Raw genomic sequence first — 23,945 nt, forward strand, 5'->3', positions numbered from 1 at the left:
CCATGTGGTCACGAAGCGTTGGATATGACTAAACAGCTTTGACTTTCATAAAAATTAGCTAATTTCAGTGGGGAAAAGCCATCTTTTGCAGACTTGAATGAAGGAACTTTCAAATTATATGGAGGGGGGAAGAAACTACTTTCATGGAAGATGGGAGGAGGAATCTTTTTTTCAGGTTATTAAAGATTTAGATTTTTAATTTTTTGCCTGTGTAATCAACTAGGAACTCATAATAGGTGACATGAGCTAGATCTGCTAGCTAGAAGTTTGTTGCTGTGGCTTAGTGCTGACTTTAATTTGGACAGCTAAAGGTCTGTAAGCTTATGTTTAGTTCATTTTATAATCATCAGCAACCAAAGCAAAAATTTGTTTATATTTTGATTTAGCCTGATGTTTAACATTATTACTCTGATTCTGTGTCATTTGTTATTTCAAAAATAATAGCCTTAGATATGTAATTATTAAAACTTGGCTTAGGATCGAGTTTGAAGTTATCTGTGAATCAAAGTCCTAAATGAACATAAATTAGGAGCTTAAAAATATGATGAAAAATGTGTATGCTTTTTCTCTTGAGGGTTATTTGATCCAGAAAACTTAATCAACTTAGTAAGAGTTAAGAAAATATAACAAATAACTTTTTGTTATTTAAAAAGTGAAGTTGCTCAGTCGTGTCCGACTCTTTGCGACCCCATGGACTGTAGCCTACCAAGCTCCTCTGTCCATGGGATTTTCCAGACAAGAATACTGGAATGGGTTGCCATTTTCTTCTCCATTAGTAAGTAGTCTATCAAATTAGATATTTTTTCAGCTCTATTATAATTTTTTCAAAATGAAAGGGGAGAGAAGTAGATGAATGAGTGGACAAGCTGGCCTCTCTATAATCACCTGAGTTTTAATTTGCAGTTTTTCCTCATCTTGATACTTCTGGAGAGAGCAAACTTAGCTTCTAAGTTTTATCAGTTCAGCTCAGTCATGTCCGACTCTTTGTTGACCCCATGGACTGCAGCGCACCAGGCTTCCCTGCCCATCACCAGCTCCTGGAGCTTGCTCAAATTCTTGTCTATCGAGTTGGTGATGACATCCAACCATCTCATCCTTTGTCATCCCCTTGTCTTCCTGCCTTCAATGTTTCCCAACATCAGGGTCTTTTCTTTCCTTTTTTTTTTTTTTCCTTCTTTTCAGTTTTTATTTTTATTTTTTTATTTTTATTTTTACTTTGTTTTACTTTACAATACTGTATTGGTTTTGCCATACATTGACATGAATCCATTCTAATGAGTCAGTTCTTTGCATCAGGTGGCTAAAATATCAGAGTTTCAGCTTCAGCATCCGTCCTTCCAAAGAATATTCAGAACTGATTTCCTTTAGGATTGGCTGGTTTGATCTCCTTGCAGTCCAAGGGATTCTCAAGAATCTTCTCCAAAACTACAGTTCAAAAGCATCAATCCTTCAGCGCTCAGCTTTCTTTATGGTCCAATCACATCCATACACGACCTCTGGAAAAGCCATAGCTTTGACTCGATGGACCGTTGTTGGCAAAGTAATGTCTCTGTTTTTTAATATGCTGTCTCGATTGGTCATAGCTTTTATTTCAAGGAGCAGGTGTCTTTTAATTTCATGATTGTAGTCACCATCTGCAGTGATTTTGGAGCCCAAGAAAATAAAGCCTGTCACTGTTTTTTTATTTTTTTCCTCCCATCTCTTTGCCATAAAGTGATGCCATGATCTTAGTTTTTTGAATGTTGAGTTTTAAGTTATATAAGGTCCTATTGAGTCTGAATCTGTACTGTGTACTCGGTCCCAGCATACATCATACAAAAGTAGTTTGACTTAAAATAATTACTGGCTAATGTCTAGTCATTTTTGCATCTTACACTGTCTCAGCTAGGTCCTTAGTAGGAGGAAAATGAGTTGAATCCTTTTAACTGACTTCTGATATCTGAATATCCCCACCAAGCTGGTATGTTGAGATCCTAACCCCAAAAGACAATGGTATAATAGTGTGGGGCCTTAAATCATGAGGATCGAGGTTCCACAGAGTCCCTTGCACCATGTGAAAAGTCCCCAGCTGTGAACCAGGAAGAAGGCCTTTACCCAACCATGCTGGCATCTCGATCTTGAACTTCTCAGCCTCCAGAGTTGTGAAAAATGAATTTCTGTTGTTTATTAGCTACCTGCCCCATTCTGTTTTATTTTGTTATTGCAAGCTGATGGACTAAGACACTGACTTTGTTTTGGGGAGGACAAAAAAGGACAAAACTCAGCATAGTTTTCAGTTGTTTCTAGTCCCATACAGATATGTTTTTATTTGTTTTAATAGTGTATATATGAATATTATTTATTTTCATCAAATATACTTAATTTCTATACTTTTACATGTTTTTTTTTAGTAATCATTATTTTAATGTCTATAATAGTTCATCAACTTGTACCATAAGTTTACATAGGTATTTTCTTGTTAGTGAACATTTTGGTGTCCAGCTCTTGGCTTATCAATAAAATTGTAATGAGCATCTTTTCTGCATACATTTGTTTTTTTTCTGTTCAATTAATTTCTTAGGATACATTTACGGGAGTGAAATACTTAATGTCAAAGAATATGTGGTCTTAAAAAAAATTCTAATTATGAAGTGTTGCTTCCAAACAATTGTATTTTTTGCCTATTGTGGATTATTTATAAATGCATTCTCATATTTCTTAGGTTTTATTTTTATTCTTTAGTACCTTGTGGGTTTTTTACGTTGCTCCCAATATGTAATTAAGTGACAGCTAATGTTTGAATGACTACCAGCATTGTCTTCAGAGAAGGCAATGGCACCCCACTCCAGTACTCTTGCCTGGAAAATCCCATGGACGGAGGAGCCTGGTAGGCTGCAGTCCATGGGGTCGCTAAGAGTCTGGCACGACTGAGCGGCTTCACTTTCACTTTCGTGCATTGGAGGAGGAAATGGCAACCCACTCCAGTGTTCTTGCCTGGAGGATCCCAGGGACGGCGGAGCCTGGTGGGCTCCCATCTTTGGGGTCGAACAGAGTCGGACACGACTTAGCAGCATTGTCTTAAATTTGTTAGATTTAGTCTTGATAACAGCTATTTGAAATGTTATTACTATTATTACCTGCAATTACAAAGGTGAGAAAACTGGGACTTAAGAAAGTTGCATAGCTGGTGAAGACTCCAAGGCCCATGCCCTAAAACAGTAGCTTTAAACTCTTGACTGTAACAGTAACAAATACTTTATATTTTTTAACAAAGTGTGCATCAGTTCAGTCGCTCAGTTGTGTCCAACTCTTTGCGAACCCATGAATCGCAGCACTCCAGGCCTTTCTGTCCATCACCAACTCAATAGGTACATATATACATTCATACATACACACACACAAAACCTTTTGTAAAACAAGTTGAACTTATGATGACACAAGCTGATTTCTGTATTCTATAGATTAGAATTATAGAATATTTTATCTATTCTGTGTAAAAATAATGCTGCTTAAGACACTTATAGTTAAAAGTTCCAGGTTCTGAACTACAGTTCCATTTATGGAATATTGTCCTTTAAGGATGTGTCTCCTTATTGGTACTAAAGATTTACATTTATGTTCAGCTTATTATTTCAATAAAATAGATAATATGAAAAGGTATAGGATTCTCAGGGCAGTGTATTTCAGGGTGGAGTTGTGAGGCATTGTAGAGGAATTAAGATTTGAGTCACTGAAACTAGGTTATAGATAATAAGCGTTACATCATTGTGTCTCATATTTCTTTTGCTGAAGTGCCCCGAATTTATCATTCCTGAATTTGGGAATGTATCCCAAAGCAGCTTGTAAAAAGTATATAATTATTTTGAAATCTGATAAACAATTTCAAAGATACTATGAATATTGCATTTTAGTCAGTAATTGAGTTGTGTTTTCAATATGAAATGAAATGTTTTTAATCATTTATATTAGGAAAAAAGGACAACTTTTACCTGTAAAGTCTTTGTGTATTTATATCTTATGGCATTATATGCCTCTAACTTGTGTGGCACATTTCTGGGAGGAAGTGTACTCTGGTTAGAGGTAGCATTTAGGGTACATTAGGGTGTTGCTCAAGGGCAAGTCATGATTGTGCACTGTAATTACAGCAGATGCCATTTTCAAACAAAAAGTAAGAACGTAAAAATCCAGCAAAGATTAATAGAAACTTTTTGAAGTACAAAAAGAATACAGTGACATTGTAGGAATCTTGGAATGTAGCAGGAAATTACCCATAGAGGAAGTTTTCTTTTTTGCACTCATGTTAAAAGTTTTATAAAGGCAAAAAATACATAGAAAGGATTTTAAGTTTAAGATTTGTTTCTCTAAAAATGTCACACAGATCATATGATTTATATAGACAGTGAGTTACCTGTATCAGAAAGAATAGAATTATGCCAACTGGCACATTATGAAATCTGGAAATCTATTTAGAAAAGAAAAGAAACTCAGATTCTAGTCTCAGTTTTGCCATTTACTTATGTGAGTTAGAGCAAGTCTTTTAGTGTCTGAGCATCTGTGCTCATGAAGACAGTTATCTTTTCTTACCCATAAATTACTTTTTGCATGAAAACTTTATAAAAATGGATTTGTGTATGTATGAGTTTTGATTTACCAATGGGGAGAAGAAGTGTTTTTTAGACGATTGGGAAAAAAAATAGTAAGCAGAGAAGGCAGAAAAAGGAAAGGTTTTAGAAGACTTCAGGAAGAAGAGGAAAGCCTAGGAATTAGAATCGAAATGTCTGGGCCTGTTTGGGGAACTAAATGGTATTGGTACATATAAAAAGTATAGCTAAGTTAAAGATTATTTGTTGTTGTTCAGCCGCTAAGTTGTGTCCAACTCTTTGTGACCCCTGTGGACTGCAGCACGCCCGCTTCTGTCTTTTTTAGATTTGATTTCCACTTTAGGAAATGGGAAAGAGGTTAGTTTAGTGTGAGAAGAGATTTTAATCTATAAATGTTCTATAAATATATCATAGGATTTTATTCTACGATTTATTCTATACATCATATGAATTTTATCCTGATACATTGTTCCATTTTGGATAATATTAATAGCTGAAGTGTATTAAGTATTTTGCTGTATGTCAAACATGAATTATCTCATTTGACCTTTCATTCCAAAGCAGATTATGATTAACTTTCAATTCTTTTTTTTAAAAACCTTTGGTGCACAGAATTAGACTAATGATTATCTTGGTTCATACTGTCATCATTGGTCTATGTATGGACCTCTGTAATCTATTATTTTTACTTTTTTATTTACTTGACAAGTATTCACTTAGTATAATCCAAGAATCAGAACATTGATGATAGCTAAAATCTACCTAACATACTGCTGTTATGTTCCTTTGACCTCTTCCTAAAGGTTACTTTGCCATGTGTTGTGTATTTATCATTTTGTGGCTGTTGTTCAGGGACTGAGTTGTCCATGAGGTTGACTTTGCCACCCCACAGACTACAGCATGCCAGGCTTCTCTGTATCCACTATATCCAGGAGTTTGCTCACATTCATGTCCATCGAGTTGGCGATGCTATCTATCTCATCTTCTGCCACCTGCTTCTCCTTTTGCCTTCAATCCTTCCCACCATCAGGGTCTTGTCCAGTGAGTCGGCTGTTCACATCAAGTATTGGCCAAAGTATTGAGCTTGAGCTTCAGCAGCAGTCCTTCCAGTGAACATTCAGGGTTGATTTCCTTTACTTCCTGTTAAAAAAAACCTTTATCATATATATGTATGCCTAACAGTGTCTCATTAGTTTTGAAATCTATAAAGGGAATATGGGCTTCCCTGGTGGCTCAGTGGTAAAGAATCTGCCTGCCAATGCAGGAGACGCAGGTTCAGTCCCTGGATTGAGAAGATCTCCTGGAAGGAAATGGCGGTGCACTCCAATATTCTTGCCTGGAAAATCCCATGGACAGAGGAGGCTGAAGCTACAATCCATATGACTAAACAACAACAACAAAAGAAATATACTTAGTATATATTAACTCCTGAACTGATATTTTTATGCTCAGTAATGTATCAAGATGTCTGTGTTCTTTTTGTTATTGTTTTTTATTCATTTGCCCTGCCGTGTAATACTCCATTGTGTTACATTACCATAATATAGACAGTCTGTTGTCTGAGAATATTTGAGTTATTTTTAGGTATTTGCTATCATGAGTGTTACCACTGTGAACATTTTTGCAATATTCTAATGCAAAAGTTCTAATGGTAAAAGTTCTCTTTAATGTATTTAAGGTTAAAATAGTTGGATTTAAGTTATGTTGTAAATTTTCAAGTTTACAAGGTAATACAAAACTGTCCCCATGTAGTTCCAATTTGTACTTCTACTGGCAGTGTAAGAAAAGGGGTATAAAAACTGCGTTTTTATAACAGATGGTATTTGCTAACATTTTTTTTTTGCTTACTGTGTGACAGACACTGTTCTAAATGCTTACATGAATTAATAAATTTTTAAATTCCCACATCCATCCTATTGGGTACTGTTACATCTGTTTTATAGATGAGGAAACTGAGGCATGAGAGGACTAACCTATTAGTACATGATAGGATTCAGACTTCGTTAGGTCGGGCTTCAGAGGCCAGCCTCTGAGCTGTTGTGATATCTTACCTTTCCAAATGCCCATTTATGGATTCACCTTCTCCTTTCCTTTTCCTCTGTCCCCATCGGTTTCTTGGCCTTTATTTGCTTTTGATAGTGAGTTTTGGTTATTGTTTCCTTATATTATTTTGTGTTAGCATTGTCCATTGTGTAGTTTTCCTTTAAAAAGCAATTTCTTAAAAAACCGAAGTTTTCTCATTTGTAGAAGGAGTAAGATGGTTCAGATGATACCTAGCATTTTGGGCTCTAGTATTTTGTAACTTGACATAATCTCCTATATAGAAAATTTTCACATTTTCTCTTTCTTAAATATTAAGATGTGAAACAGTTTAGTATGCTTTATTCATTGTCAAATTTGATTTAAAGTTAATTCTTTATTTTTAATAGAATATTGTCAGCTTCCCTGGTGGCTCAGACAACAAAGAATCTGCCTGCAGTGTAGGAGACCTGGGTTGGGAAGATCTTCTGGAGAAGGGCATGGCTACCTACTCCAGTATTCTTGCCTGGAGAATTCCATGGACAGAGGAGCCTGGGGGCCTATAGTCAAAGAGTTGCAAAGAGTCAGACACGACTGAACGACTATCTGTACATCAGTAAGCTATTAAGTAGCTAACAAAATTCTGGCATGGACGTGAATGTATACTGATTGCAGCATAGGCTTTTGTGTATACATCTGTTGAGCTGAATGAAATATTTTCCTTTAGTGTTTGTAGGTATTGTTCTTGAGGGGTTTTATTGTTTGTTTGTTTTGTTTTTTTAAGCCAGTTGTCTTTGTAACCTGCTGCCAGTTGCTCGGTAAATGTTTTGTTTTACCCTTTAGATACTGAGTTAAGAGAAAATATTTTAAAATTCTGATTCTAGTGATAGATGACAGTTTATTTGGTTACTATTGAATGACAAAGTTCCAGATATATATATATAGTTATATATACTTAATTATCCATATATCTTGCCAAAGTAGTATATTATTATCTCAACCTCAGATCTTGAAGTGTTTAGGTGCTGTAAAAATAGTACTTAGAACTGTTTCAATAAAGAAAAGTCTGTTAATTCAAATCCATCATGTGTGTGCTGTACATTTAGTAGTAGTTAAATGTTTCAGTGCAGTGAGCCCTATAAGGATCAGTCATACATGTGTGTTGAAGTGGTAGGCTGATAGAAACAGCCAAACAGATAGAGATCAGGATGTTGGAGCATTTCTTACTAGTCAAATTTAGACCTTTTTCTGGTTTTTACATTGCTCTTAGCTTTGGCACAGTCATTAATCTTGATTCTGAGTGAAATAGATAAAACAAACATTAATTGAGCATTTATTATATGCCAGAGAAAGGATTGGAACTAAAATTTTTTTAGTTTTCTGGTGTTTAGCCAATAAGCTTTGGGGATACAGATGAGTAAAATCTGAGTCTTTGCCTTCACAGAGTTCTCAGTCTGACACTGGAAATACATGATTGGTTCTTTGGTAATGAAGGACTTGATTCCTTGCTATTGGAAAAGATAGTTCCAGAAGAGTGAGGAAAAACATTGAAAGTAAAAATTACTTCATTTTGGAAAGATATGTTTACGTGTTTTGTATAAAACTTTGTGTGTAGTTCAGTAATCTGGTGATTAAAGTAGCTACAGTCTTGCCTTTCAATCCACTTTGAAGTTTTTATGGTAGGATAGGATTGTGTCTCAGAGAAGACAATGGCACCCCACTCCAGTTCTCTTGCCTGGAAAATTTCATGGACAGAGGAGCCTGGTGGGTTGCAGTCCATGGGGTCGCTAAGAGTCGGACACGACTGAGTGACTTCCCTTTCCCTTTTCACTTTCATGCATTGGAGAAGGAAATGGCAACCCACTCCAATGTTCTTGCCTGGAGAATCCCAGGGACAGGGGAGCCTGATGGGCTCCCGTCTATGGGGTCGCACAGAGTTGGACACAACTGAAGCGACTTAGCAGCAGCAGCAGCAGCAGCAGCAGCAGCAGCAGCAGCAGCAGCAGCAGCAGCAGCAGCAGCAGCAGCAGGAGGAGGATTGTGTCTGAATGTGGACGTGTTAGTCGCTCAGTTGTGTCTGACTCTGTGACCCAGCGGACTGTAGCCTGCCAGTCTCCTCTGTCCATGGGATTCTCTAGGCAAGAATACTGGAGTGGGTTGCCAGTCCCTTCTCCAGGAGATGTTCCCCACCCAGGGATTGAACCCAGGTCTCCTGCATTGCAGGCCAATGCTTTACCATCTGAGCCAGCAGAGAAGCTGTGAATTTCTCCAGGCAAGAATACTGGAGTGGGAAGCCATACCCTTCTCCAGGGGATCTTCTTAACCCAGGGATCAAACTCAGGTCTCTGGCATTGCAGGCAGATTCTTTACTGTATAAGCAAGGTAAAAGATTAAAGGACATCCCTGGTGGTCCAGTGGCCGAGACTCCAAGCCTCCAACACAAGAGCCCTGAGTTCAATTCCTGGTGAGGGAACTAGATCCCAGATGCTGCAACTAAGTTAACAGGCTGGAACTAAAGATATAGCATGCTGCAATTTAAAAAGATCTCGCATGCCAGCCACAGTGAAGGTAGAAATCCTACATGGGGCAACTAAGACCTGGAGTAGCCAAAAAAAAAAAAAATAAATCTTTATAACGAAGGTAAAAGATTTAGTGTCTTAACAACTTAGAGCTGAGAGTAGATGATTATTGTGAACTTAGCCTTTTTATGACTTTAGACTATGTATTATAAATAGTTACATTTATTGATGTTTACTTAAAAGATGTGAAATCTTTCATATATATAAATTGGGCTCCAAAATCACTGCAGATGGTGACTGCACCCATGAAATTAAAAGACGCTTACTCCTTGAAAGGAAAGTTATGACCAACCTAGATAGCATATTCAAAAGCAGAGACGTTACTTTACCAACTAAGGTCCATCTAGTCAAGGCTATGGTTTTTCCATTAGTCATGTATGGATGTGAGAGCTGGACTGTGAAGAAAGCTGAGCACCAAAGAATTGATGCTTTTGAACTGTGGTGTTGGAGAAGACTCTTGAGAGTCCCTTGGACTGCAAGGAGATCCAACCAGTCCATCCTGAAGGAGATCAGTCCTGGGTGTTCTTTGGAGGGAATGATGCTAAAGCTGCAGCTCCAGTACTTTGGCCACCTCATGTGAAGAGTTGACTTATTGGAAAAGACTCTGATGCTGGGAGGGATGGGGGGCAGGAGGAGAAAGGGACGACAGAGGATGAGATGGCTGGATGGCGTCACTGACTCGATGGACGTGAATCTGAGTGAACTCCGGGAGTTGGTGATGGACAGGGAGGCCTGGCGTGCTGTGATTCATGGGGTCGCAAAGAGTCGGACATGACTGAGCAACTGAACTGAACTGGATATATATATCTGATATATATAAATCTAGTATATATAAATAAAATTATATATATTAATGTTTACTTAAAAAGACTTTAATCTTTTCTTTTTTAAAAAATCATTTCTTTGACTAGCAAGAGCTTTGAAATGAGTCATTTGTAATATTTTAGTCCACCTGGGTCAGGTTTTAGTGTAAGAACATTAGCTGTGTTATCAAAGATAGATAAATGGTACAAGCAGCCTAAATTTGATAGGAAGACAAAGGAGGCATTTTAGATGAAGTACATTGTTGAGGTTCCAAACTCCTCAAGTGATTTGCCATGAACTTAATGAACCTACTGTAAGTTTTCTCTGTTTATTCTTAATTATTATATTAAAAACTATAGATTTTATGGGCAGAGAGGTCAAGGTAGAAGCATTGAAGGGTTTACATACACATGCTGTTTTGTCATTGTCTCTCATCAGCCTACATAATCTTGAGAATTTTTCTCTATTGTATGCTAAAGAGCTTTCAGAAGTTTGTGGCAGATACTGGTAAAGCAAGCAAAAAGTAGTTCTCATGTTGCTGTGTTTCCTCAGAAATTTCATGTGTGTATACAGTCTTACTTTGAGATAATTTTAGACCTAACAAAACGATAAGAAAAAATGTACCAAGAATATTCACCTATTCTTCGACTGGCTTTCTAAAATGTTGGTATCTTAAATAGCCAAACAGGAAATTAATATTGGTAATAATATTATCTACAGACCTTATTTCAAGTTTTATCAGTTGTCCTACTGGTGTCCTTTTTTCTAGTTCAGGATCCAATCCAGCATTGCGTGTTGTAGCAAGTATTCACATCTCTTGGTTTCCTGTAATCTGGAATAGTTCTTCAGTCTTTCTTTCATAATTTTGAAACTATTTTGAAGAATACTGATCAAGTATTTTGTAGAGTGTTCTTCGGTTTGCATTTATCTGATGCTCAGTCTTGATTAAATTGAAGTTAAACGTTATGGGCGGCAGTACTATAGAGTGAAGGTGTGTTCGTGCTTCAGGGGGTCTATGATGGTGATACATCCTGTACTAATGATAGGAACTTCGATCATTTGGTTAACGTGATGTCTGCCAGGTTCTCAGTCAGGGCTTCCGTCAGTTGCTTCTTGTTCTGTAGGTTGGCACAGATGGACATTATGACTTAACCAGTGTGGATCCTTGCGAGTGTCCCCCGAGGCTTTCCAAAGGCATTGTGCATACCTGTCTGGGGCCTAGGTTGGGGACACTATGGCAGTCATGAGTGTCCACTGGAAAGGGCTGTCTCCAGGGTCCCTTAGAGCAACCCATATAGGCACCATGATGCATACCCTGCGAAGAGGCTGTTTGCAGCCATGGTACACCAGGCCCCCTCGGGGAAAAGAGCACAGTCAGCTTAACTGACTGCAAATGAGCACTTCCGTTTTGTCTTCACAATGTGTTCTACGTTCATTTGATATTTTCCCTGCCACAGCTTTAGAGTCATTGCATTTATCCAAGGAACTCTTAATTTCTTTTATTGGAGACTTATACTGAGAAACTGTTCCCTGAGTAGTAGGTGTGCTTATGGGCTTGCCACATGGTGCGGTGGTAAAGAATCCACCTGCCAGTGCAGCAGATGCAAGAGATGCAGGTTTGATCCCTGGGCCAGGAAAGATCCCCTGGAGTACGAAATAGCAACCTACTCCAGTATTCTTGCTTGGAAAATTCCATGGAACAAGGAGCCTGGTGGACTACAGTCCGTGGAGTTGCAAAGAGTTGGACGCGACAGATGTGCTTATTGGCATTGGGGTGAGGCTGGTGGAGCAGACCCCATTTTACAGATGAAGAGAGCTAAGCTGAAGGTTAAAAGTCAGATAAAAGGGATTGAGTTGGGACATAAGCTCAGGCCTTTTCAGTCCAGAGTCCAGATTCTTTCCACTTGTTCCCCTGTATCTCTGCAGTTCCTTCCTTACACTTCTCATTTCCATTAATTCTATTTGTCTTTTCTGGCACAGATAGGCACACTCTAGTTCTTAAAATTCAAGGAAATTATTAAATAGTATAATATTTCAAAACAGAAAATAGTCTTTACAGTTTGAAAAAATATTTTATTATATGCTTACTGTGGTTAAGGCATTATGGTGGACATTGGTAGTATTTGAGTATGTGCTTATATGTTTTGGGAGGACATCATGCTGAGAATTTTGTTTGTTTATTTTACAGTGGTATTTTTTTCCCTTCAATAAATAGCTGAGGGGTTGAGGTAGATTAGGGGTTGGGGCTGTTGTGAACTGATTCATTGTCCAAGAATCTAAATGGCTTAGAGATTTATATATTATATATAAATCATGCTAAATAAATATATAGTATTTAGGTTAATATATATTTATACGTGCCTCTTTTTAATGTACTGCCACTTAATAATTTTAGTAATATTATGCGACCATTTAAACAATATCTGTTGGCTGAGCACACTTAAATAAACACTTTATTGTTGCTTCTAATTTTTGCATTAACTTCTTGAGTTGATACTATTTTCCCCATATTCCACGTAAGCAAAGAGAAGTGACTTGCCTAAGATCAGAAAATGTAATAAATATCATAAAGTGGTTTTAAATCCAAGTTTAATGCCTATTGTGTGAAGCACTGTTTGTGTTATATTTGTCTTCACACTTTCAGAGTGTCCCTTAGTTCTCTTGTTGAGGGTGTGATGAAAAAGTTTATTCTGTTTACCTACATATGGGGTTTTGAGCTCATTCTGCCATGGTTGGAGGCCCAGTTCTGTCACTTATCAGTTTCGTGATCTTGGAGTTTTTTTAAATTGTGTGTAAAATGAGGGTAATAATTCTATCTGCTTTGGAGGGTTATCTTGAGGATTAAATATTAACTCATGGAAAGCATTGAACTGTGCAAATAGCAGGTGCTGAAGTGGTAGCTACCTGTTAATAATAGTAGGGGTAACAGTAGAAGTAACTGATACATTGCAAAGAAACATCAAAAATTCAACAGTAGAAAAACACCAATAATTGACAGGTATTATGATGGACTACTTGGGATAATTTTGTGACTATTGGATAATTCATAGAATCAAAGAAATTGGGAATGAGAAAGGGATTTGATTAAATAGCACCTTTATCTCTGATTTTTTTAAAAAAGGGTACTAAGGCCATAATGATAAAGTAACTTGCCCAAACTGTTAAAGTTGCATTGTATCACTCTCATTGGAAACTTTGACTTTATGGCTGTTAATTCAATGTTCTTTCCACTACAGATTTTTCCCCTAGTCTCTGTTAAGGGAAATAATTTATGTGGGATATCATTCTCTTCTTTATTTTTGGAGTCCTTGATACCTACTGGTATCAAACAGTAATTCCTAAAATATAGCCAATTAAGTTGGAAGATAATACATGATTTGCCTCTTTAGAGGGGTTTAATAGGAACAGCAGATAAATAAAAGAGCATCTCTGAAAGCGTGGTTTAGTTCCTCTTGCTGGGCAGCAGAATGTTGGCATGAAATAGTTTATTTTTAGCTTTAGGGTGAGTTCTTTATTAATTTTTAGAAAAGTGAAAAACAGATGCAAAGAAGATAATGATCATCTATATTCTTATCCAGAATTAATCGCTAACTTAGTGTATTAAAAAGCAGAGACTTCACTTTGCCAACAAAGGTCCATACAGTCAAAGCTATGGTTTTTCTAGTATTTATGTTCTGTTGGATGTGAGAGTTGAGTGATAAAGAAGGGCAAGCACCTAAGAACTGATGCTTTCAAATTACTGTCCTGAAGAAGACTCTTGAGAGTCCCTTGGACTGCAAGCAGATCAAGCCAGTCAGTCCTAAAGGAAATCAGCCCTGAATATTCATTGGAAAGACTGATGCTGAAGCTGAAACTCCAATACTTTGGCTGCCTGATGTGAAGAACTGACTTATTGGAAAAGACCCTAATGTTGGGAAAGATTAGAGGCAGGAGATGAAGAGGACGACAGAGGATGAGACGGTTGGATGACATCACCAATTTGATGGACATGAGTTTGAGCAAGCTCCGGGAGTTGGTGATAGATAGACAGGGAAGTCTGGTGTGCTGCAGTCCATGGGGTCACAAAGAATCAGACACAACTGAGCAACTGAACTGAACTGAACTGATGCCCGTTTCCTAAAATCAATGAGAAATGTATTCTTTACACCTTAACTGTAATCTTTTACTTATTACAGCTTTTAAAGTAAAAGCTTGTACATTATAATTTGTCTGATGATGATTAAAATTCGTTTGGTGATGTCTGTTTTCATTTCAACATTACCTGTTTTTAATTTCACCTGAGGACCATGACTTGTAGTTTATAAGAGCCTTAATAGCACGCTGTTTTAGTTGTTAAAACACTGAACATTTTGGGGGGCAGGGCACAAAGTGGTATTAGGCTTTGTATAAATGTGTTGTGTTGTCAAGGAGGACATGTTTACTTTGTGAAATTACAATTACAGATTTGAAACGTTTCTTTGCAGAAGGGGGAGTCAAGATCATGTAATCATTTTTTAAAATCATGTTTAAAGTAACTGCTATACACCTACATTTAGACTGATAAAATTATAGAAAAATGAAAACTATAATTGATAAAGAATATTCCAAATACTGTTCTTACTTTTACATAAATGAAGCTGGGGATAAAGAGCGACTTTTTTCTTTACTTTCACAGCTTTTTAAATTGCAGAGAACTACAACAACATAAATTTTTAATTCTTGTTCAGTCACTTATAAGTAAGTCATTTATGCTTACTTAACCTCTTGACACTTTAGTTTCCTTATTATTATATAGGATTAACACCATTTTGCAGGGTTATTGTTGGAATTAAAAATAATAATTTTACTCCAAATAGATTGGGTATATAGTAAAAGCCACATAGATTTTGCTGTTAAATGTTGTTAGACCTTGGATTGCTTTGCTTCATTTTGGTACTTTGATTGTTTTTGTGATTATAAAAGAAGAGAATAAAGGTAACCTCTGACTCTGCTACTAAAGAATAGCCATGATGACATCCAGCATGTTGTGAATTTTTTTAAGTTATATTATGCACATTTTATCTTATTATTTCTCTAAAACTGGGTCTTCAGGATTTGGCCTCTTACCAAATATAAGTGAAATATGAGTGAAATATATAGCTCTTGCAGAGTTTTCAGCAAGAGTCATATGACCGGACTTATGTTTTTGTTTTTATTTTTTTGACCACACTGCACGTTGTGTATGAGATCTTAGTTCTCCAACCAGGGATCAGACCTGCACCCCTTGCCTTAGAAGTGTGGAGTCTTAACCACTGGACTGCTAGGGAAGTCCCTTAGGTTTTTTAAAGATCACTCAAATGTTCTTGGCTTCTAAATATACTAAAAACACTTTTATTTTTAAGTTACCTTCTTCTTCCTCAAAAAAGTCCATTGATATTTTAAACTGAATTTCCAGTAGATAAACAGAATTTAGACAGAATTGTCATCTTTGTAATATTGAATTTTGCTTTTAGAAAACATAAAATGTGCTTTTATCTGTTCAGGTCATTTATGCTCTTCATGAACATTTTAAAGATTTCTTTATATTGATCCTGTACATTTCATTTTAGTAATTTTATGTTTTATTGTTGTGGGTTCTTTTTTATAATCTTAACTCACTGGTAAAGAAGAAAGCCAGTTAATTTTTATGTATTTTTTATATTCAACTGCTACACTGTGCTTTCTTGTTTTTTTTTTAATAGACCTTATTTTTTAGAGAAGTTTGAGGTTCACAGCAAAACTGAGGGGGAGGTACAGATTTGCCACACACTCCCTGCCCAGACAGGTACCTAACTGTCATGTTGTCAACATCTCCCACTAGAATGGAACATTATTACAATTTATGAACCTACACATCAATCATCATTATCATCCAGAGTCCATAGTTAACATTTAGGGTTTATTCTTGGTGTTGTAGCATAGTAATCACGGTTGTTTTCAATTTTTAGTTTGGTAATTCCAACATCTCTACCATGTCTGAGTCTGGTTCTGTTCCTTTGTTTCTTTAAATTGTTACCTTTTATTATGATATGCCTTGTAATTTTTTCTTGATAGCCAGACATGGTGTATTGGCTCAAAAGCTATAAATAGGCTTTTAGTAATGTGGTAAGGTGTGTGTGTGTGTAGGGGATGGGTAGGGAAGTGTTTTAAGCTCTGTTATTGTGTGTGTGTGTGTGTGTGTGTGTGTGTGCACCCATGCTCTCAGTTGTGTCTGACTCTGTGTGACCACATGGACTGTAGCCTGCCAGGCTCTGTCCATAGGATTTTCCAGGCAAGAATGCTGGAGCAGGTTGCCATTTCCTTCTCCAGGGGACCTTCCCCACCCAGGGATCGAACCCGTGTCTTCTGCGTCTCCTGCATTGGCAGGCAGGTTCTTTACCAGCTGAGCCACAGGGGAAGCCCCCTAGTTCTGTTATTAAGTTTCAGTCTTTTTTTGCTCCAGCTTTATTGAATTATAACTGACAAGAATTCTTTATACTTAAGATTTACATCTTAGTGTTTTGACATCTGTATACATTATAAAATAATCACAGCAGTCAGTGTAATTAACATATCTATCACAGCATATAGGTACTTTTTTTCTTTTTTCTGTTAAGAACATTTAAAATGTACAGTTAGCAAACTTCAAGTATATAATTCAGTATTGTTAATTATAATCACATTGCTGAACATTTGGTCTCTAGAACTTAGCTTTTTGTGATCCTGTGTCTCTGGATTGTGAACTTCTTAAATGCTGTTTCTCCCTCACGCCTCTTAAGGAGGACAGGATGGCTGAATCGGGCTGTTGTTGGATATTTGTTTACCTTCCTTTAGGTCAGTTAGGTTCTGATACAACTTGAGGTGGTTATTGTTGTTTTAGTCAACCAGTTGTGTCTGACTCTCTTGTGACCCCATGGACTGTAGCCCACCAGGCTCCTCTGTCCCTGGGATTTCCCAGGCAAGAATACTGGAATGGGTTGCCATTTCCTTCTCCAGGGGATACTCCTGACCCAGGAATTGAACCTATGTCTCCTGCATTGGCAGGTGGATTCTTTACTTCTGAGCCACCAGGAAAACCCATTTAGGAGGTTAAACTCTGGTTAAGTAATTTATCCTGAAGTCAAGCTTTGTTAAGAACAGTGTGCTCCAGTGTATTTCAAAATTCCCTCTTCTGGAAAAATGAGGGAATTTTCCCTGATATTCTCTGTGAGGACTTGTTAGAGTGCCAGGAGGGAAAACTAACAGAAGTGTGGGGTGCATTTTGAAGACTGAATTTTTAAACTCAGAATTGTTCACTCTCCGTCTCCAGCAGCTCATCAACACCCTCATCCCCTGCAGCAGCACTGTTTCCCAAAGAGCTCTCTGCCCTCAGGCTTCTGATCCGATTAACTGTCATTCTCTACAATCTCTGCCTCTTCAAGGTTGGGGGCAGTAGTTTGCCCTGTGACCTCACTTTTATTACTGATCCCAAGAAGTGTTGATTTTTCAGCTTGTTAAGCTTTTTACTTGTTAGCATAGATTGGTGGCTTCCAAGCTTCCTATGGGCTGGATTGGAAACAGAATGTCCTTATTTTTCTAATGAAAAATTTGTGTTAAAAGTGATCACACAATTTTAAATAAGGATAATTTTAAAATATGTACTTCATTTCTCTTTTCCTCCCTCACTCCTCTTTAATCATATTACTATAATATTAATGTTTTAACTTCCTCAGAAATGTCCTATAGCTGGCTGTAAGAAGTGCCTCATATTTTCACTTAGAGGTGTGTAGTAATTATGGAGCTTTTAATAGCCTTTACATATCAGGTAAGTATTTTTCTGTATTAACTTTGTCGACAAAGGTCCATCTGGTCAAAGCTACGGTTTTTACAGTAGTCCATGTATGGATATGAGAGTTGAACTGTAAAGAAAGCTGAGTGCCAAAGAATTGATGTTTTTGAACTGTGGTGTTGGAGAAGACTCTTGAGAATCTCTTGGACTGCAAAGAGATCCAACCTGTCAATCCTAAAGGAAATCAGTCCTGAATATTCATTGGAAGGACTGATGCTGAGGCTGAAACTCCCAATACTTTGGCCACCTGATGTGAAGAACTGACTCACTGGATGCTGGGAAAGACTGGGAAAGACCCTGATGCTGGGAAAGATTGAAGGCAGGAGGAGAAGGGGACAACAGAGGATGAGATGGTTGGATGTCACCACTGACTCAATGGAAATGAGTTTGGGCAAGCTGCAGGAGTTGGTGATGAACAGGGAAGCCTGGTGTGCTACAGTCCATGGGGTCGCAAAGAGTCAGACAAGACTGAGTAACTAAACTGAACTGATTTCTGTAGCAATATACATTCTTTCAAGAATATTTTCAAGAGTTAATGTTGAAATTTTTTTTAGCATCTGTTCAAGGTAGTAAAGTCTTTCTGAAACAATGTCTTCATTCCCAGATTAGTTTCTTTTTCAGCATTTGAATCTTGGGCTACAAGCTATGTAAAATAGTGTTTTCCTACTTTATTACATTTATATTTAAAACTCTGCTCATGTTTCTATGTGTTTTTATTTTTAGTACACATTATTATGTTGCTATCTGTGTTGTCTATCATGCTCTTTTAGATGGTGAACTCCTTGAAGAAAGTGGTGTCCTTTGCAGAAAGTAGTCTTCAATAAGAAAAAGCACTATCCCTTCCTTCATGTTTCCTCTTCTTCCTAATTTACCTCCATTCATCCTTAAGCTCTTATAAGATCCAGAGTGCACTTATTTCCTGGGAAGACAAATCACTCTGAGATCCTCGGTAGTCTTCCCTGAATGACACGTAGTTGAAACAAGTTTTAATTTATATCTTTTGGGTTTTGCTTGGATTGTAAGAATATACTTGCTTGCAACTCTCAGTGTTGTTAGAGTTGGTTTTGGAGGCTCTTAGGCTTATCTGTCCTAAGTTAAAATTACTTGACCACAAGGGTGCAGGGGAATGACTGCTTCTGGAGGAAGGGGCTCAGGAGAAAGGTAGAGGAAGCTAGAGAACGAAATTTTCACATTTTAATCTTGCTTAGTACTAAAAATTGTATAAAACAAATATTGTCTTCACAGAGGCTTATCAGTGTGGCATATTTAAAAGTAAGATGGGGTTGTATGTTTTTCTGTTTCTTTACTCAACAATTACATACATATTGGTCACTAACTATATCTCTAATTACATTCTACTCAGTACAGTAGTAAATGAGGAAAACAGCACCCCTGCCCACGTGGAACGTAAGGTGAGGTGGAGTCGCTTTGAGTCGTGTCCGACTCTTTGCGACCCCGTGGACTGTAACCTACCTGCTAGGCTTCTCTGTCCATGGGATTCCCCAGGCAAGAATACTGGAGTGGATTGCCATTTCCTTCTCCAGGGGGTCTTCCCGACCCAGGGATTGAACCCGGCTCTCCCACATTGGAGGCAGATACTTTAACCTCTGAGTCACCAGGGAAGCAGGGCAACATAAGTTGGAACGTGGAACATAAGTTCTGTTAATAGGAGATAGACAATAAATACCTAAAGAAGTAAATAAGATACTTTCAGACAGTCATAAGCATTATGAGGGAAATAATGCCAAGAAAAGAAATAGAGTGTAATACATAAGAGTGGAGGGAAGCTGGATGTTGGAACTAGTTTAGATTCAGTTCAGTTCAGTCGCTCAATCATGTCCGACTCTTTGCGACCCCATGAATCGCAGCACAGCAGGCCTCCCTGTCCATCACCAACTCCCGGAGTTCACTCAAACTCATGTCCATCGAGTCAGTGATGCCATCCAGCCATCTCATCCTCTGTCGTCCCCTTCTCCTCCTGCCCCCAATCCCTCCCAGCATCAGAGTCTTTTCCAATGAGTCAACTCTTCGCATGAGGTGGCCAAAGTATTGGAGTTTCAGCTTTAGCATCAGTCCTTCCAGTGAACACCCAGGGCTGATCTCCTTTAGACTGGGTGAGTCTAATTTGAGGAGGGTTCGTGTTATCTAACACTTAAGGAGGAAACCAATAGAATGTCTCAGGGGAGTCGCCAAGAAAGTGCAGAGGATCTGGAGTAGAGGGAAACCATTTAAAGAGCAGAAAGAATGCTGTTGTGGTTGGAGACAGTGAGTGAGCTAGGAGAGGTAGTCAGAGAAGTGCTGTTTTATGCCTTTTATAAGTCATGGTAATGAGCTGTTAAAAGATTTTAGATTGCCACGCTATTTTAAATCAGTTGTTTAGTTATGTATATTGAATTCTTGAGTTAGTGCTTTCTTTTGCAACTTAATTTTTAAAATTATCTAAAGCTGAGTACAAGAGAAGGCAATGGCACCCCACTCCAGTACTCTTGCCTGGAAAAATCCCATGGACGGAGGAGCCTGGTAGGTTGCAGTCCCTGGGGTCGCTAAGAGTCAGACACGACTGAGCAACTTCACTTTCACTTTTCACTTAATGCATTGGAAAAGGAAATGGCAACCCACTCCAGTGTTCTTGCCTGGAGAATCCCAGAGGGGCGGGGAGACTGGTGGGCTGCCATCTATGGGGTCGCACAGACTTGGACACTACTGAAGCGACTTAGCAGCAAAGCCAAATACAAGAGTAACCTGGCTGTATTGCCTGAAGTGATAGGGAATAAAGTATTCTGAATAGAATTTATATGACAGATTTTAGTCAATTTTTTCAAAATGAAGATTAGTTTTATAGTTTATTAATATTCTGAGTAAATGATTATTCCCCAATACAGCTACACATCAAATCTGCTTCAGAAAAGTTTAAAATTCCTAAGCATTCCTAAGCCTCATCCTTTTGGAATCAAGGCAGAAGACCAGTAGACTTCGGGAGTCTGTTTTTTAAAAAGTTCTCCATATAATACTTAGAGAATGAACATGAGTTTTGGAACCTCTGAACCAATGTTTTTTTTAATAGTAACTTTATGGAGATATCATCCATATAGCATACAATTCACTGATTTAGAGTGTAAAATTCAGTGGGTTTTGGTATATTTGCAGAGATGTAGTCATCATTGCATTTAATTGTGGAACATTCCCAGCACACCAGAGGAAATCCCATCCCTCTCTGCTGTCTCACCGTTTGCCCTCAACCCTCTCCCTAGCTCTAGACAACCACCATTCATACTTTGTCTCTGTGGATTTGCCTGTCTGGATATTTCATATAAATGGAATCATATAATACACGGTACTTCTATGACTAGCTTCTTCATTAGCATAATGAATTTTTTGTTTGATTCTTTTTAGAAGAAAATTTTTGTTTATACAATGATTTTTTTTCAAAAGAGATGAAGTACAATTATCAGAAAAAAAAGCAACTGAACTGCTAAAATTGGTATTTAATATCTTAAGATTTTTAAAATTAGTTAAGTAAGTTATAGCAAAATACCATGTAACAACAGTTGCTAAGTCCTGTCCAACATCTTCAACCCCGTGGACTGAATGAAGCACGCCAGGCTTCCCTGTCCTTCACCATCTCCAGAGTTTGCTCAAACTCAGATCCATTGACTCGGTGATGTTATCCAACCATCTCATCCTCTGTCGCCCACTTTTCCTCCTGCCTGAAGTCTTTCCTAACATCAGGGTCGTTTCCATTGAGTCGGCTCTTTGCATCAGGTGGCCAAAGTATTGGAGCTCCGTTTTAGCATCAGTCCTTCCAGTATATTTTCGGTATTGATTGCGTTTAGGATTGACTGGTTTGATTTTCTTGCTGTCCAAGGGATGCTGAAGAGTTTTCTCCAGCACTGAACCAGTGAAATTTTTGTCTGGAGCAGGTATGGCCATTAATTCCTGGTCACTCATGTGCTTATTATTAAAGAATTTGTTGGATTTTGCACTTTTTGTGTTTCATGTTTAAGACCAAAGTGTAATGAAAATAAAGTGACGTTTAGGGACTTAAAGATAAAGTACTAATTGGTTACTGGAAGTTTCTTATTTCTTGCAATATGTTGGAGATCCTAAATGCTGTGTTTATTTGCATAGTTTTTCAGTTAAAAAGAAGTACAGTCATTAAAGTGTATAAAAACTTTTTATTTCTGTTCAACTAAAGATTCACTATTTAAGAAAGAAGATGAAAACTGCAGGTGAAACCAGTCCACATAGAAATGAACCAGTATTTAAGAAATCAAGGGACTTGATATAGGCAGGATTTCCAGCTTCTCTGAAAAGCTCAAAACATTTTCCTAATACTGAACTTGCATTCCTGCAAGGCAGCTGCTAGAATGGAGTGTTATATATTCCCTTTAGATGGCCAGAGTTCCCACCACTACAAGTATTATAAGCACTTAAAGTAATCTTCATTCATTTGTTTTTGACCTTTACTTTAAGATCTAAGATACTATTAGAGGTGTCTTTATAGGCTGAATCTTGGGTCTTCTGTGAAATGAGAAGAGAGAAAATTCAAACATTTATTTATAGTTAGTAATCACTTTTAACAGTCTTAAAATGATTTAACAGAAAGGTATTAACAGAATCTGAATTATTACTTTAATTCTCTATTCCTAGAGAAATGAGTATTCTACATTTAATGTATCAGTCCATTAGTACTTTTGCATTCAAATCATATTTCCGGTAAATTAGGCTTCTCTTTGGCATTTTAAGACAAAACCATTGTGTTGGTTTTCATTACATTGTATTCCTCAAATTTTCCTATCTTGGTACTCTGACCCATATCACTTGACTCCTTTCTTCTTCCTTAAAAGGAGGAGTATTTCTCCCAAAGTTTAGTCTCAGTATGGTCTGCTTTTCTTTTTTACAGGCTTTTAATGCATTTTTGAAGCTTCCATTACCAGAATTAGTGGTAATTAAAAAATTATTGCTCTTAATGCTTATTCAAGTTAGTTGTATTGTGATTTCTTTGAGAATGGGCTGTGTCTTACTCATTTTTTGGATACTTTTTGTTTAATATATTTATTTGCTTGTAAAAGACATCCAGTCATTCTTCCTTATTTCTGATTTTTTAATCAGACATCTATTATATGCTTGGAATTGTTGAATTACTTATGTTCTCCATGGCTTTTTAGTCATTTCCTTTGAGTGTTCCCACTACAATTGATGACAACTCTCATTCTAGATTGATGACAGACTCTTTTCTGCATCCTTTACACTCTGGACCATTACTGGACTGAATCTTTACAAGCTTACAATCTTGGAGATTATTTTTGACTCCTGTATTTTTTGTATCCTCTCCTTATTTTCATGAAATTTGATTTGTTTCAAAGAATAAATTGAGGATTCTACCTTGAACTTCTATCTGTAAAGACACTGTTGTATTCCCAGGTTTCATTATTGAAATAGCATTTGGATTCAAATAACATCTTCCTAGCTGCCTTTCTCTGCTTTCTGAATCTTCCCAAGTTTCCTGATTGATTTTTCCATATAGTTACTCTTAGATATCCATTTAATTGGCTTCTCAGGTGATGCTAGTGATAAAGAATCTGCCTGCAATGCAGGTGAGGCAAAAATTGCAGGTTTGATCCCTGTGTCGGGCAGATCCCCTGGAGGAGGAAATGGCAACCCACTCCAGTATCCTTGTCTGGAAAATTCCATGGAGCAAGGAGCCTGGCAGACCACAGCCTTTGAGGTCCCAAAGTGTTGTACATGTCTGAACATGTACATATACACACCAGTTTAATTATATCCTCCCTGCACAGAAGCCTAGAATAGCTCCCTTTTGAATATGCAAGGCCTTCACCAGTAGGATTCCTGTTTAGTCTAATTCATTTTTGTTGTCTTCAGTAATCTTCCAACTCAAGCAAGAAGTTATATTGCATACTCTTACGGCCTATTTTATGACATGCAACCCATTTTGAATAATTTTTTATCTTATTTTGAATCCCAGCCCATGTTACCTTCTTTAATATTGTAGTGGTCATCAGTTTTATTATGTCAGTTCAGTTAAGTCGCTCAGTCGTGTCCGACTCTTTGCGACCCCATGAATCGCAGCACACCAGGCCATCCTGTCCATCACCAACTCCCGGAGTTCACTCAGACTCACGTCCATTGAGTCAGTGA

At 37.5% G+C, this 23,945-nt stretch overlaps 1 protein-coding gene and 1 non-coding gene across 2 annotated transcripts in view; one reads left to right on the top strand and one right to left on the bottom strand.

Moving 5' to 3' along the window:
* Positions 1-23,945, top strand: part of SPRED1 (sprouty related EVH1 domain containing 1) — a 124,439-nt gene that overhangs the window by 10,959 nt on the left and 89,535 nt on the right. The gene's annotated exons all lie outside the window — the stretch shown is intronic.
* Positions 11,245-11,375, bottom strand: LOC114115935 (small nucleolar RNA SNORA70). The gene has a single exon (XR_003590040.1). It is a non-coding gene; the product is annotated as a small nucleolar RNA SNORA70 (small nucleolar RNA).

The sequence above is a fragment of the Ovis aries genome, chromosome 7, assembly GCF_016772045.2.
Source record: "Ovis aries strain OAR_USU_Benz2616 breed Rambouillet chromosome 7, ARS-UI_Ramb_v3.0, whole genome shotgun sequence".
Taxonomy (NCBI): Eukaryota; Metazoa; Chordata; class Mammalia; order Artiodactyla; family Bovidae; genus Ovis; species Ovis aries.